At 40.9% G+C, this 13,373-nt stretch overlaps 1 long non-coding RNA gene across 4 annotated transcripts in view; it reads right to left on the reverse strand.

Moving 5' to 3' along the window:
• LOC117819248 overlaps positions 1-13,373 on the reverse strand; it is a 139,376-nt gene that overhangs the window by 82,630 nt on the left and 43,373 nt on the right. The window contains exon 3 of one of the 4 annotated variants that reach the window (XR_004632494.1): positions 13,076-13,151. The exons of the other annotated variants lie outside the window; for them this stretch is intronic. This is a non-coding gene — a long non-coding RNA (uncharacterized LOC117819248). The remainder of the gene's footprint in view (positions 1-13,075; positions 13,152-13,373) is intronic. 4 annotated transcript variants of the gene reach the window in all.

The following is a 13,373-nucleotide window of genomic DNA, read 5'->3' on the forward strand; positions in this document are numbered from 1 at the left end:
TAGCTTTTATCTTACTCACAGACGTGAGGCATCCACCCCAAGGCGATGCAATGTTCAATTCAGGGAATTCAATTGAATTCAAACAATCAACACAACTTCTTGCAATCCTGTAGTCTTAACAATATTTCCACAATTTTTATCAATCCTGCAATTCTACTCTTCCGAGTCTATAGACCAATTAGAGGCAATGTTCAAAACTTTCCACCAACCATGGGCTCTGCTACAAATGTGAATCAGTGCCAATCTCAAAAAGTTGAGCTTATATCACATATGGTTGCCACGCTGTCCCTTATTAATGATTGTATGACAGCACCATAAATTAACCAGTAAAACTGCATAAATCTAGTGCATCATTTATTATCTGTTGGGCATATGGATAGCTTTGATTTGGGAACAAGCTGTAAATAAAAATGTGATGGAAGTTAACCGAACTTTCATTCAGTGTTTACACATCTTATTCGGCATCTTGACACAGAAACAGTCAGAGGTGATGTCAGAAAATAAACAGCTGCTCTGCCAATACATGGCTTTATTGGAGCATTCATCCCAGTCGCACACTTTTGATGTGTGTTTCATGAAAAAAATCTCTCAAAGCAGGAAAAGCCAACAGAATCCTGGAGCAAGTGACCGGGGCAATCTCAGTCTGTTGTCTAACTCCTAGCAAGAAAGAGAAATATCCTACTGTTTTGAATGCTAAGGATTTGATGCCTTTACAAACGCAGGAGGTTGCTTCATTCACTTTCAGCATGAGCCAAGAGCCATGTATGTTACAAAATGTTTTGCCTAAACGTATATTTTTGAGGAATTATTGATGTACAGGCCATGACTGGAACTCAAAATCAGTGGTGCCGCAACAAGGACTACAGTCTGTGCATATGGAACACATGCTTTAAGTGCTATAAGCTTAACCAGTTCTCAGTATTATAATTTATTCTAAACATGTCTAAAAAGTATGTCAGCTCGGCCATTGCATCAAAGCCCTTTTGAACACAGGGTTAAGATGTATTCTCATGTTAGCTTTGAGCTCATCTGAGAGAAGCCAAGTCTTCATACTGCACCTCAGAGCCACAGAGTATCTGCAGACAATCACACTCCACACCAAGCAACAAGTTATCACACTCTATTATACACAAGTTGCAAGCCAGGCAGCAGGAGACCTTCAGTTTACATGTTGGAGACTTGGAAGGTGGCAACATGGTGGATGTGCAGTTATCTTCCTCGGTCCCTTTGCTAGAACGGCTAATTAAATACTAAGGAAGGAATAAAATCTTAATGAGAAACACAAGCTTGTTGTGGTGTTTGGCACTGACCAGCTCCCTCTTATTACGTGTACTTGCCCATATGTGCTCGGGTGAAGTGCCCATTAGAGCCTTCCCTAATGGATCTTCATCCGTGGCACCGAGATGCTGGTGGAATGTACATTTCGGCAATTTCCAAACTTGGCAGACGTGCGGGGCCCTGCGATGAAATTTCTTAGCCACAATAAATATTTTATGCAAATTAAAATTAAATTCTTTGCTTAGTTGAAGCAATTTCTCCTGTAAGTAGAGTATCTGTGAAGGAGATTACAACATTTGCCGGTTTGTTTATAATTTAATTTTTTATGTTGTGGCTGGCGGTGGGGAAAGACAGAACACCTGTGAGTGTTTATAATGTCCCATCTCCCTCACAGCTGCTCCTTTTCAAAACACCTCACTGGTGCAATAATTTCATAAAATTTCATGATTTACCATCTGGTAGACTGAGCTATAAGCACATGCAATAAGCATTTGTATGGCGCCGGTCCCAGAAAGGTACAATAACTGTATATTTTAACTTAATGGCTTTTCGGGGCATGCAAATTTCCACCGAGCAGATTGCAGAGATGCTACAATGTAAGTCTGGTCCCGTCTGTCTGCCTCCCCCTCCCTCCCTCTCTTCCCCACACTCCCTCCTATACAGTACATGCCTCTGCGTATCATGTGCTATAAAACATCCACATGCAACAGCCCTGTACTGCGTCTGTCTTTGACTGTGAAGCAGCCCATGTCACAATCTAGATATCAAACTGAGGAGAAAGAGAGACACAGTAGGAGGTACAAGCAGATTATTTTCCTTTTAGCATCTAATGTCTCTGCATTTGGGTAATTAAAATGATTACTACAACAATTACACCAAGTAATTAGAAACTAATTACACTGGCATTTTTTGTGATTACAGGAGCAGATGAAAATAGTGTTCAAAATTAAATTCATTGCATATTCATGGAAATGAAATTAAATAGTGCTGTGTGGATGAGATAATAGAAGCTGGGAGAATGGTGTTCAGAGGGTTTGGGGAACCGTCTGTGGGTAATGCTCCAAACGGGCATCCTGTTAAATCAGTGATAATCTTTTAATGGCCTTAAAAGAAGTTCATATTCAGAATACTGTCAAACACACTAAAAGGCAGCAATGTTTTTCTCTTTCTGCTCCTCTCTGCTCTGTACGGCTGTGGGAATGATTAAAGCTTTCAGCTGTACTGCACAATAGAAAACATTTAATCATTATCTTCTCAAATGAAGGAAGAAGCAAGACTCTTTATGCCTCCTTTATGTTGCTTCACGCACAGTGATTAAATTAAATATCCATCCCTGGATTCATTTTTTTTCTCCGTGCATCATCTTCCCTTCTCTGCAAACCCCCTTCCCTTTCGTTCTCCCCCCACCCCGACATCCCCCCCTACCTCCCATCTATCGACAATAGTCGGGGCTTTAGCTGCTGCCATGATCGTGTAATGAGATTCTTCAGATTAAATAGATTTCCTGTTAAACTTGGGGCTTGGTAGATAGGGTGTCAGGAATGAATGGTTATTAACATTTAAATATATCACAGAATAAGAGAGAGCAGGGTGCGAGTGAGTGAGTGAGTGAGTGAGAGGAGGGAGAAGGAAAGGGAGACAGAGAGGGATGGGAAAAAAAAACAACAATATGAATTTTTCATTGTTATCGAGTATGGATTTTCCTCTTCACCAGATTTCTGTAGGACCTGATGAAACCAAAGTAATTAGATCGACACAAGTGGGGCACCTAGGAGCCATTACAGCAAAGACAGCTCATTGTTTATGGAGGAAAGCCAATACCGGTTAGAAAAGTAAAAAGTCCATTCTTGTTTTATCTGCTATCCCATGCCTGTGCTGTAGATTATTACACAATATTAACAATGTAAATTTCTCTCTCTGGCCTGCCTTTGAGGAGACTCGTGGTGAAATTGATGGTATTGTGATCTATCACCATCCTGTCAGCTCTTTTCATGTTCCACTGTTCCTGAAAGAGAGGATGAACCTTGAAAAGGAAGTGAGAGTGATTGTAGTTTAGAATCAAACCTGGACTGTGATGGAGGATGACAGCATTTGTCTTTGTTAAAGTCATAGTGGAATGCTAATAGAGATTACTACAAGCTGTACGGAGCAGGGATGAATTCACGCAGTGACTCTAGACGTGGCGGGTCATTATATGTCATTCATATGTGCTATAATTGATAATGGAGGAGTTGAAAGAGCTGACATACTGAGTAAATGTTATGAGACAAAAAGACAAAGAAAGTTATTTTATATATCAATTGATAGTGAAAAAAATAGTGATTCGATTTTGGGCCTGCGGGGAAATTATCAGGAGTCAATAGGGGTGCAACGGATCAAAAAACTCACGGTTTTGAGTCACGGATGGGATCATTTTTTGGATCAGCATACATTTAAAAAAAAAAGAAGACAAATATAACTTTGTCCTCCATTTATTTTGTAAAACACTTGTAAACTTTTGCCCATTAAATAAAAACAACATTCAACTCAAAATTTACTGTGGGCCCAGTCATGCCTCATTCACATTTCATGGCATGGGACGTGAAGGAGCAGAGGAACTTCAAAAGTTTCACTCCATTCTTCTTTTAATTGCTGATTTTCACCGTCCACTTTTCTTTGAGATACAAACTTGGAACACACAGTTTTGGTGCATTCTGTGTCCTACAGCTGGCTAAGTGCCAATATGCGAACTGCTCCATAAACGAAAGTGAAAGTTAAAAATTGCACTCGCAGCAGTGGACTCTAAGTGACCCAGTAACAGTCTGTCTGCGTATCGTTGACATGGACACAAGTCCCAGTAAACACGAGGTGACCCGACCAAAACACAGAGTGAAGGAATAACAGTTCGGGGGCCACAAATAGGCGGCCGGATGTGGTCCGTGGGCTGTGTATTGACGGCCTCTGGTCTAATGGGTGCACAACGGAATTTCATAACGTGGCTAAAGCACATTCAGCATTCACTGTAACACGCGCAACTTTTTTTCATCAACCGATCCGCGGACCACGTCCGTGCCGATCCGTGGAGAGCTATCCGTACGGATCACGGATCAACGATGATCCGTTGCACCACTAGGAGTCAATAAGGGTGTTTGTTTGGAAAAGTTTAGTCATTTGTTTATTAAGTTACCTGACGGGAGGATATTTTATTGTTCTTGGCAGTCTTTTCAAAACAAAACATGATTGCAGTCTTGCTATCAATTCTTCATTGGTCAGTTTGGTCATGTGACCAGGCCAGGTCAAATTTTAAAGACTCTAATGGGGGGGGGGCTTTCTCCTGCTTCCACTCTGCTACAGAGTAAAGTCAGTTCGCCGTCACGCCAACAGCTGAAAGAGGCATCTTTCAAAAAGTCTGAGGGATCAGATGCAGCTGTGAGAAAACAGGAGCTTTCTGTAACCATGGTTTCGTGTCACACAAACAATAAGCTGCTACCATAAATAACCATTCTCCAGACTCACATATATCGCTCCACAACATGAGAAAAACACCCCGTCTTCTCCGGTGCGACGTCTTTTATACAGACATTTTCAATCTATTTATAATCCGCTTATTTTTCAGTTCCTGTGAATCTGAAACACTTCACAATCAAACAAACATGTCATTTTAAGACTATAGAGGTTAATGAGATCAAGAATACAGTAATGCAAAATTTTCGATTTGTACATGTGTATGATTGTGTTGTTTTCTTGATTAGTAGTTTACATCTGTGGAGGTTAAACACACAACTTAAATTTACAAAGCGTCTTCCATGACAGACTCACTGTTGGAAGGTCTAACAACTCACTCCCACTTCACACTGCAAGGTTTTGTATGGCACTTAATGTGGTGGATCTTCAATGAAATTGCAACAGGGTTGATGTGTGAGTGGGGAGTGGTTTGAGAAAGGCGTGTGGTCTATCTGTTCCCTTCCTTTGTTTGAGCTTTGCTTGTAGGTGGAGTTGCATTCACAGCTCATTATATCAGTACACAAATGCCTTTATTGTCTGTCCTGTAATTTTTATCTACTGCACTTATTTATGAGCTAACACCATGTCCACTGTAGAAGTTTTGACAGCTTTATTGCTGCATATATACCACAACAGTTTATATTAAGCTGGTCATGTTCATGTTAATCATCTACAATGTTTACAAGTTATGCCCAGCCATTAACACAACATCAGAATGAGATTTTTGTACGCCAACATTTTGCAACTGCCATTTCCATTGTTTAATGTATGTGGATGTTTGATGTTATTTTAATGGCACCCAATAATGGGTGCTTTCCCTCTGTGTCAATATAGTTTTACAAAAAGAACTACTTTAAGAGAATGAGAGCAACACTAAAGAATATCTAACTTTACCCCAGCCGCCGACTTTCTCTTGAAATCTGTCAGCTATCTGTCGATTTGTATACAGACACACACTGGGGACAGAATAGTGGTAATAATGTCACACATTGTTTTGTTTGTTGAAAGCATACAAATCTGCTTCACCTAAAATGCATACATTGGTTGAAGTAGAGGGAACATTATTCTGTTGCTTTAAGGATTTTTTTTCTGATTAACTTAGATAATGAAATTATTTGTTAATCGTCTAAGTTCTGATAAGGATTTATGAGACTGAATTAGTTATGCTGAGGGTGGCCTGCATTCTTAAAACATGAAACATAAAGTTCGTCCCCCTTGCCCTAATAAATTTCATATAGTACCTAACCAAATACTCACACAGATGCTCTGCTTATACAATTTTTCACCCCCAAAAGACAGATTTTCCATAAGCCAGGCCCGTCAACGAGCGGACAGGTGTGCTATTTACATAACACTGTGACTGGCCAGCAAGCATTCTCTGTAAGTAAATGTCACATATCAGCTTTGAGCTGAAGTCTAGCAGTCCCAGCTGACATCCATCAAAATTTAGTCCAGTCCGGTCTGTGATATGTCTGCGGCCGCTGACATTGTTCACTGAGTAAATAGCAGGTTTGGTATTTGATCCAAAATGGTCAGAAGTAAATGTTGCCTCTCATATTCACAAGTGTCATTCTGAACAAGACCCTGGATTTATTCTTTCAATAAGCAGGGAGGTCTGTGTCAGAGAATCTGCACTATATTCATTGTTTATGGTGTTGTTATATGTAAGACCTCATATACTGTTTACCATGATGCCACTCAGAACAATACAGTGCAGAGCCACCAGAAGAGACTTATTAGACTTACAGTTCTCTCTAAGAAATTTTTCTTTTTACCTTTTCAATAATACTTTGAAAAGTGCTAACCTTCTATTTACTATGCAAAGGGCCTTCATATTTGATGAGTACCACATGATATAGAAATGTCCATAAACCAATTTAATCACAATACATCCTGAAACATGTTTTGCTTTGTTTTAAAAGCTGTATTAACAATTACTTTTTTGCCTTAGGTTTACAAAATAAGCAATCTCCAGTATGTTATTCTCTTATATTGACATTATGTGGGTTAATAAGACTCCAGGCATGTCTACCTCTATGTAGGTCTCCTTAAAAAAAAACTCCTATAAAACTGCACTTATCTGTGATTTTGGAGGACAATGCTGTTTAACTAGTACCATCAGCACTAACCACAATTAAAGACCACATGAAACACATTTTATGTAACCAAATCGAACATATATTTGGGTTCTTATTAATATTCTGTAATTTCAGACCAAAATCCTGCTCAAATGTTGTATGGAGCGCAGCTGCCTGCCACTGGCAAGGGTTGCAGCTCCAGTTAAGGGCTACTGTCATAATGTAATAATGCTCTACTACCCTGATGTAAACAGCACAGCTGACAGATGGCATATTGTGGCGTGGTGTGGTGGGGTTTAGCAGGGTTTTGATCTAGAAAATGCAGTTGTTGTTGTAAAGTATTTTGAAGGCTGTGTCTGGTTAAACCGACATAACCAAGCAGCTGAAGCAATGTTTAACAAGCACAGGCATGTGGACGTTGACATGCAAGACCAAAAGGGGGGTGGGGCTAGCTCTGCTAATGTTTGCCACACTTAAACTAAATCAGACATGTTAACAGACAGACTCTGTGAACCAGTGTTTGGCCGTGTTAAATAAGTTGTGCTCAATTTTGACGTTTTTTTCTGAGTGTTTTCTTATCTTTGGACTAGGATATTAGGAATTTTGATTTCCTTTTAAACAACTGGAAAATATTTAGCTTAGGCAGAACTTCCCTAATCAACTCATGATTAAAACAATGTCTATCAGAATCCATATTCTTCCAAATATTGGTGAAAAAATCAAAATTATAAATTTGATTTTACAATATAAAATTGTGTTGGTTATTAAAGAGTCCAGAGCCTCCACAACCATTTAAGGTTAATGTTTATTTGCCATGTTGGACATGAAGCTGGCATTTGATCTCGGACTGCAGTAATGTGGAGTCTACTTTTTAAATGGTGTGGGACTAATCACTTAATCCAGGCTATTTCAAGTTTCCATTTCATTTTCAATCCTGAGTTTTGAATTAACTGAATGTTGACATCATACATATATGTTCTTCATGTGTGTTTATCTCATTCAAGGCTATAAGGCTAAAAAGCTAGGGTGTACATTCCTCTACACTATCAAGAAATGTAAAACAATCAACTATTATATGTTTTAGAAAATGTGTTTCTTCTTATTTGGTAAATGTACAGGGTAATAGACTTCCTAAAGCTGAATTAGCAAAAAAAATAATTATCTGAAACACAACAGACCTCAATGTTAAAGCCCTATGTTTTCTGTAGTGATGGACTGATGAAGACAAAGCTGCAGAATTCAGCTGTTTTTGTGGTCCTGAGCTGTACACCGTTGTCAGAAACTCTCCAATTTTCAAACAAACAAGACAGGGAAGTGGCTGCCTTTCCCTGGAGTTCAGCTCACTACAAGTCATCCTTCATGCCGGGCTGGTCTGGCTCTGTGAACGGGGAAGCAGGTGTGGTGGCAGGACAGTGGAAGGCCCCTCTCCGGCTTTGCCTTCACTGCTGCCCACTTGTTAATGACCGGGCTGTGGGAAGCGAGTCCTTTGTGTACACTGTTATAAAGCACTCAAAGCCTCCAGGATGGCAGCAAGCTCACTCCTTGGCCCCAGGGCACTCTGTGGAGAATAAGACACACCTCATGCTTTGTTTTCCTGCTCCACGGGATCCCACACCAGAGGAGGACAGAGTATAAAAGGAACAGAGGCCCAGGTCTTTCTATTAAAAGTACATCTCTGCTTACACTCTCTCTCAGGTCAAGACACCACTTCCTTTGTATGCACGGTTTCAGATGAGTGGAATCATATACAACTTCACAGTTTACAGAAATGTTTGTAACATTAAAACACAAAGGATCATTCTCAGTGGTCACCCCGTAGCGTTAGATTGACCTTTACTGGCTACAACTTATACGTTTGTGCAAGATTTAGATTTATCTCAGAGAACCAAGACAGGCAGATAGTAAAGAATGAAAAGTGTTTCATAGTCAATATCAGTCATATTTGAACACTGAGGGTATACTTTATCATTTGGAATACACTAGATGGGTGAGATCTTTTTTTTTAATGAGTACGAGCACATCCAGTAGCCAGTTAGCATAAAGGCTACAAGCACTTCTGACACTTATTAGCTTATTTCAAACTTTGCTCGCCTGACTAAGCCAAGCTAAGGCTGCTTGTTCAAGATGGACCTACTTAAAAACAGCAGAGGGTAAAGTTGCTATCCCACCTCATGGCAAAGGACATTTGAGTGACGTCTGATGAAAGAGCCAGAAATGTCTGAACAAACTCAAACACCTGATATTGTAGCTGAGCAGCAACAGACACAGTTAGTGGCACGTTGGTGAACATAGAGGAGCAGGTGGTGGCTTAAGAGTCAGTTATTTCCACAGGAGCTGGTAGAAGGGATATAGAGGTCCCTCATGATACAGTTAAGACACCGTACATTCAAGATGATTCCAATGGGTGAGATGAAAAATGAATGGGGTACCTTTTTGCTCATACCCTTTTGACTTCTACTGACGCTCTTACGTCTGCAGCTGAATAGAGGTGCACATACATTTTTCGCCGAGATTGAACTGACACGGTTTCCCATCATAGGCGGTACAAAACATGGATGTAGCCTGTTTTTGAAACTGCTTACTATACTAGCAGTACGTACTGATTTGGCCAAAATTCCGTATATAGTATGTGGTATGTGAACAAGAGCAAAATCTGCAGTATGCCAAAACTCCCTGGATGTCTACTCATTCGGGAAAATGTCACAGTATGCATCGGCCAGTCTCCCTTGCGTACTGTTTCCCATAATGCACAGCGCTCGTCCGCTTTTTCTTTTCTCTTCTTTTTTTGACGTAGGGAACTCAGTTTTCCATATAAACCACTTCCTAACTTTTTAAATCATAAGTGATGCTAAAGAAGCAGTTTCGCTATCAGCTTGGCCGTTGTTTACTTCTGCTTTCTGAAACCGGAAGTTCAGTGACATCTGGCCCAGCGTACTGCAACACAGTTCGAACAGAACAGTCATACTACATACTAAATTCAAACGCAGTATGTACTGTAGTATACAGTACCTACTGACTACTACATTAGTAGGTAGTATGTAGCAGGCCGTTTCGAAAACAGCCGTAGTCTCTAGTCGTCACCCATTGGTTTCTGGTTGTCCTTTTAAGATTGCCCTTCACTATCGATAAACTAGTGGACAATTGTTCCATCTCTGTCTCTGTCTCAATCTCTACTCTGTTGCAAGTAGTGTGTCTCTACTTGCCCCGCAGGAAATACAGTTGTGTAGAAAATACTATTAAAACACAATAACCTCAACCTTTTTTGGGAACTCTGACACTTCTTGTTGTTGATCCCTCTTTTTGCTATCGCATCTTTCCAGAATTAACGCACGCTTGATTTCAATACAGGAAATAAAGTAACCAAGACAAAAGAGAAATAGAAGTATCACACATGATAGTTTTATGAGACAATCTCTTTGCTAAAATGAAACAACATGGGTAATCTGCACCCTCAGAAAAGTTGTGAAAATTTGTACTCAGCATTGCAAATTGTATCATACTGTATCATATAAAGTAGAAGAAGACATATACAGGGTTGGGAAATTCAATCGTTCAATTCCATACTGTTCAATACTGTATTGCACAGTATCTCAACGTGTTGTATCATATTGTATCATGTTTGGTTGTAACTTATCAAATCTTTATCCCATTGTACTGTTTCGTATCGTATCCTGTTGTGTTGTGTCCTATTGCATCACTCATATTGTATTGTGTCAAAAAGTAAGGCATAATATTGTATCCTGTCATGTTGTGTCATGTGATTTTGTGTCGTGTTGCATCATGTCATATGATAGTTGGTAAAGACCAAGGTGGAAGCTTAACAGACTGAGTAGCTTCCATTTGGTAGGTGGCCTGAGACAGAACTCCAAACGTAGGATTGCTCTTTGATTAAGGTAGTGACATGTCAGTGTTGTTAGTTGTGGCAGGTTTGAGGATTAGTTCTGTCAGATGTTTATTATATATTTATTATTTCCTGCCAAGGGGATTGGAACAAAATCTTTCCAATTTCTTCTCCCTGATTACAAACTAGGGACTCCAGCCAAATCCAAACCAGGGAGTCCATATCAGCAGATTTGATGATTTGACGATCTGGTAGTGACGCTGTGTGGCACGGGTTCACACAAAGCCTGATCTCATTCGATTTCAAAACTGCATGTGCCTCTCACATTTTCTCATTTACTGTGGATCAATACGAGTTTCTGTACAAGTTCATTGTGTTCTGCTCCAGTTTGGTTTGTTAACCTCCTGTTTTTCCATCACAGACGGTCTGTATAGAGTTTATTCAATTTATATTTAGGCTCTCAGAATTACACCCATACATTAATTTGACATTGTTATCAATATTTATCACATTTATCACACAAACATACAGGATCTCACTGGTCAGTTACAGAGACAATAAGACTGCAGACCAAGAACTCATAATATTTTGGTTCCAATTACTATTGATTTTACAATTGGTTTGCAGCAGGATGTTGTTTTATTACTTATATATTTAATGGGCAAATCAATAGGAACACTTGCTTGGCTCATTCAAAGGAAGGCTGTAAAGTCAAAGATATGGACTTCAAAGAGCTGTAGACACTTCAAGTAAAGGGCGCAGAAGACTCTTCATATAATAGTTAAACACTTGGAATGCTTAAATAATCATGCAAGAAATGTGTAATTATTATTTGACAAAGCAGGTAGAAGATCTGCATTTAACTCTATGTTCGTAAGTTATCAAATGTCTCAGAGCAATGTGACTCCACTGGCTTGTAGCTACGGCTAACAGAGAGCCAGCTGTGGGGTTTATCCCAACAAAAGACCATCAAATGTAAGTGCAATTACTGCCACAAGCAATAAAACAGCCACTGCATTCCATAGCAACGGTGAGAGCTCGCCCAGGAACCTGAGAGCTCCGCTGGCCTTCCCGTGTGGGCCTCACTTTGAGTGATGACGGCCCAACATGATGGAGTAAGGCACGGAGAAGCAGGCCGTGTGGAGTACATTTATAATGTGTAATTGATAATGTAATAAAAGCTGTGAATAGGCTTAGAGTGACTTCCCTCTGTTGCAGTCACTGTCATGGCGGAGCTTGTGTTTTTCATGCCCTGGTGGAGGTTGCTTGGTGATTTGGGTTTATTCTCCAAAAAATTACCAGTGCTTCTCTCCATCCTCTCCATTGCTCTGCTTTCTGCCAGCTCGCTCTTTATCACCGTCCACCTCTACCTCTTTTTTCGCTCCGTGGACTGTGTGACACGGAATTGACATGTAGGTTCGCAGGCAACATGATGCTATTGAGCTGTGATGTAAAGGTAGCTACCAGGCTTCCTAAATACATCCATGCTAGAGTGGGCATGCAGCACAGGGAGCAGGCAGGCCTCAGCGCTGGGTTTTAGCTCAGCTGAAGGCCTGTTAGATCAAATGAACCGCTCCATGCTTCTACACCAGCAAGGTCAGGCCGAGGACCTGAAGTGGAGGGGGTCACGTGACCATGTGGGATTTGAGGCTGCTGAGATGGAAGTCAACATTTATGAGAGCTGACAATGATTAACCACACAGGGGTGTTGTCACATAGAAGAGAAAATATGGACTTTCAAAAGGCTCCACTGAAGTGACACAATACATGGCGCTGTTATGTAATTGGAGACATTTGGGTACGATGCCTGGGACGTATAAAAGATCATTAAAGGGAAATGGCACACAGCTGTGTGAGTGAGTGGCACACACTGCCAGTGGACTCTTCAGAGGCTGCTTGCTACCTGACAGTGCTTCTCGCTAAAGTGTCGAGGTTGGGGGGTGTCGGTTGTGGGGCTCTAAAGTGAGATGGAGGTGCATGCTGGTCAAATCGAAGGCTAAAGTGGTAGCTTTGGCTGCACTCCTTCCCTAATGCCCTACGGCACCTCCACCATTAGCATTCCCCGCTGCGACTTGAGTTCATAAGACTAATGGAGTTGCTACCTGGGGACATTAATTGTGCGTGACACCACTCGGGGGCTTTTGTGCACTCACACTAATATCACTGCGTCTGCCTGACAAAGCGCCCGAAAAGATTACAAACAAACCCCAAATAACTGCCAGAGTGGTGTTGCTGTTTGACAGCAGAGTATGTGTGAGTTTGGTGTTTGTGTCTGTTTGTGTGTGTGTGCGTGTGTGTTGAGGGTTTGGGGGGTCACAGAGGATCAGGTTCACTTACAGGATGCTGTACAACCTGAGGAGTAAAGTGATATGTTAAAGGAAAATAAGTGTCTCACCCGAGTGTACGTATGACTTCATCGTCGCAGGACTACTCCCCGACAGTGTTACAGCTCGCATCAAACTTCTCCTTCCCTGTGACACATGTATGACATCATCCAATAAAAATGCAGGACTGGCTGTAAGCAAAGGCTGCATGTGAAGCCCCCAAGAGGGTCTTCAATCCACAGGGCCCAGCAGGCCTGGTGTAATGGAGGAGAAGTGCAGAGGTGTGCCTCTGTGTCTGTGAAAGTTAAAGTATATTAATGCACACTGAGCTCTCAGTATATTAGGACTACCTGTACAACTTAATGCGAT

The sequence above is a fragment of the Notolabrus celidotus genome, chromosome 9 (assembly GCF_009762535.1).
Source record: "Notolabrus celidotus isolate fNotCel1 chromosome 9, fNotCel1.pri, whole genome shotgun sequence".
Lineage (NCBI taxonomy): Eukaryota > Metazoa > Chordata > Actinopteri > Labriformes > Labridae > Notolabrus > Notolabrus celidotus.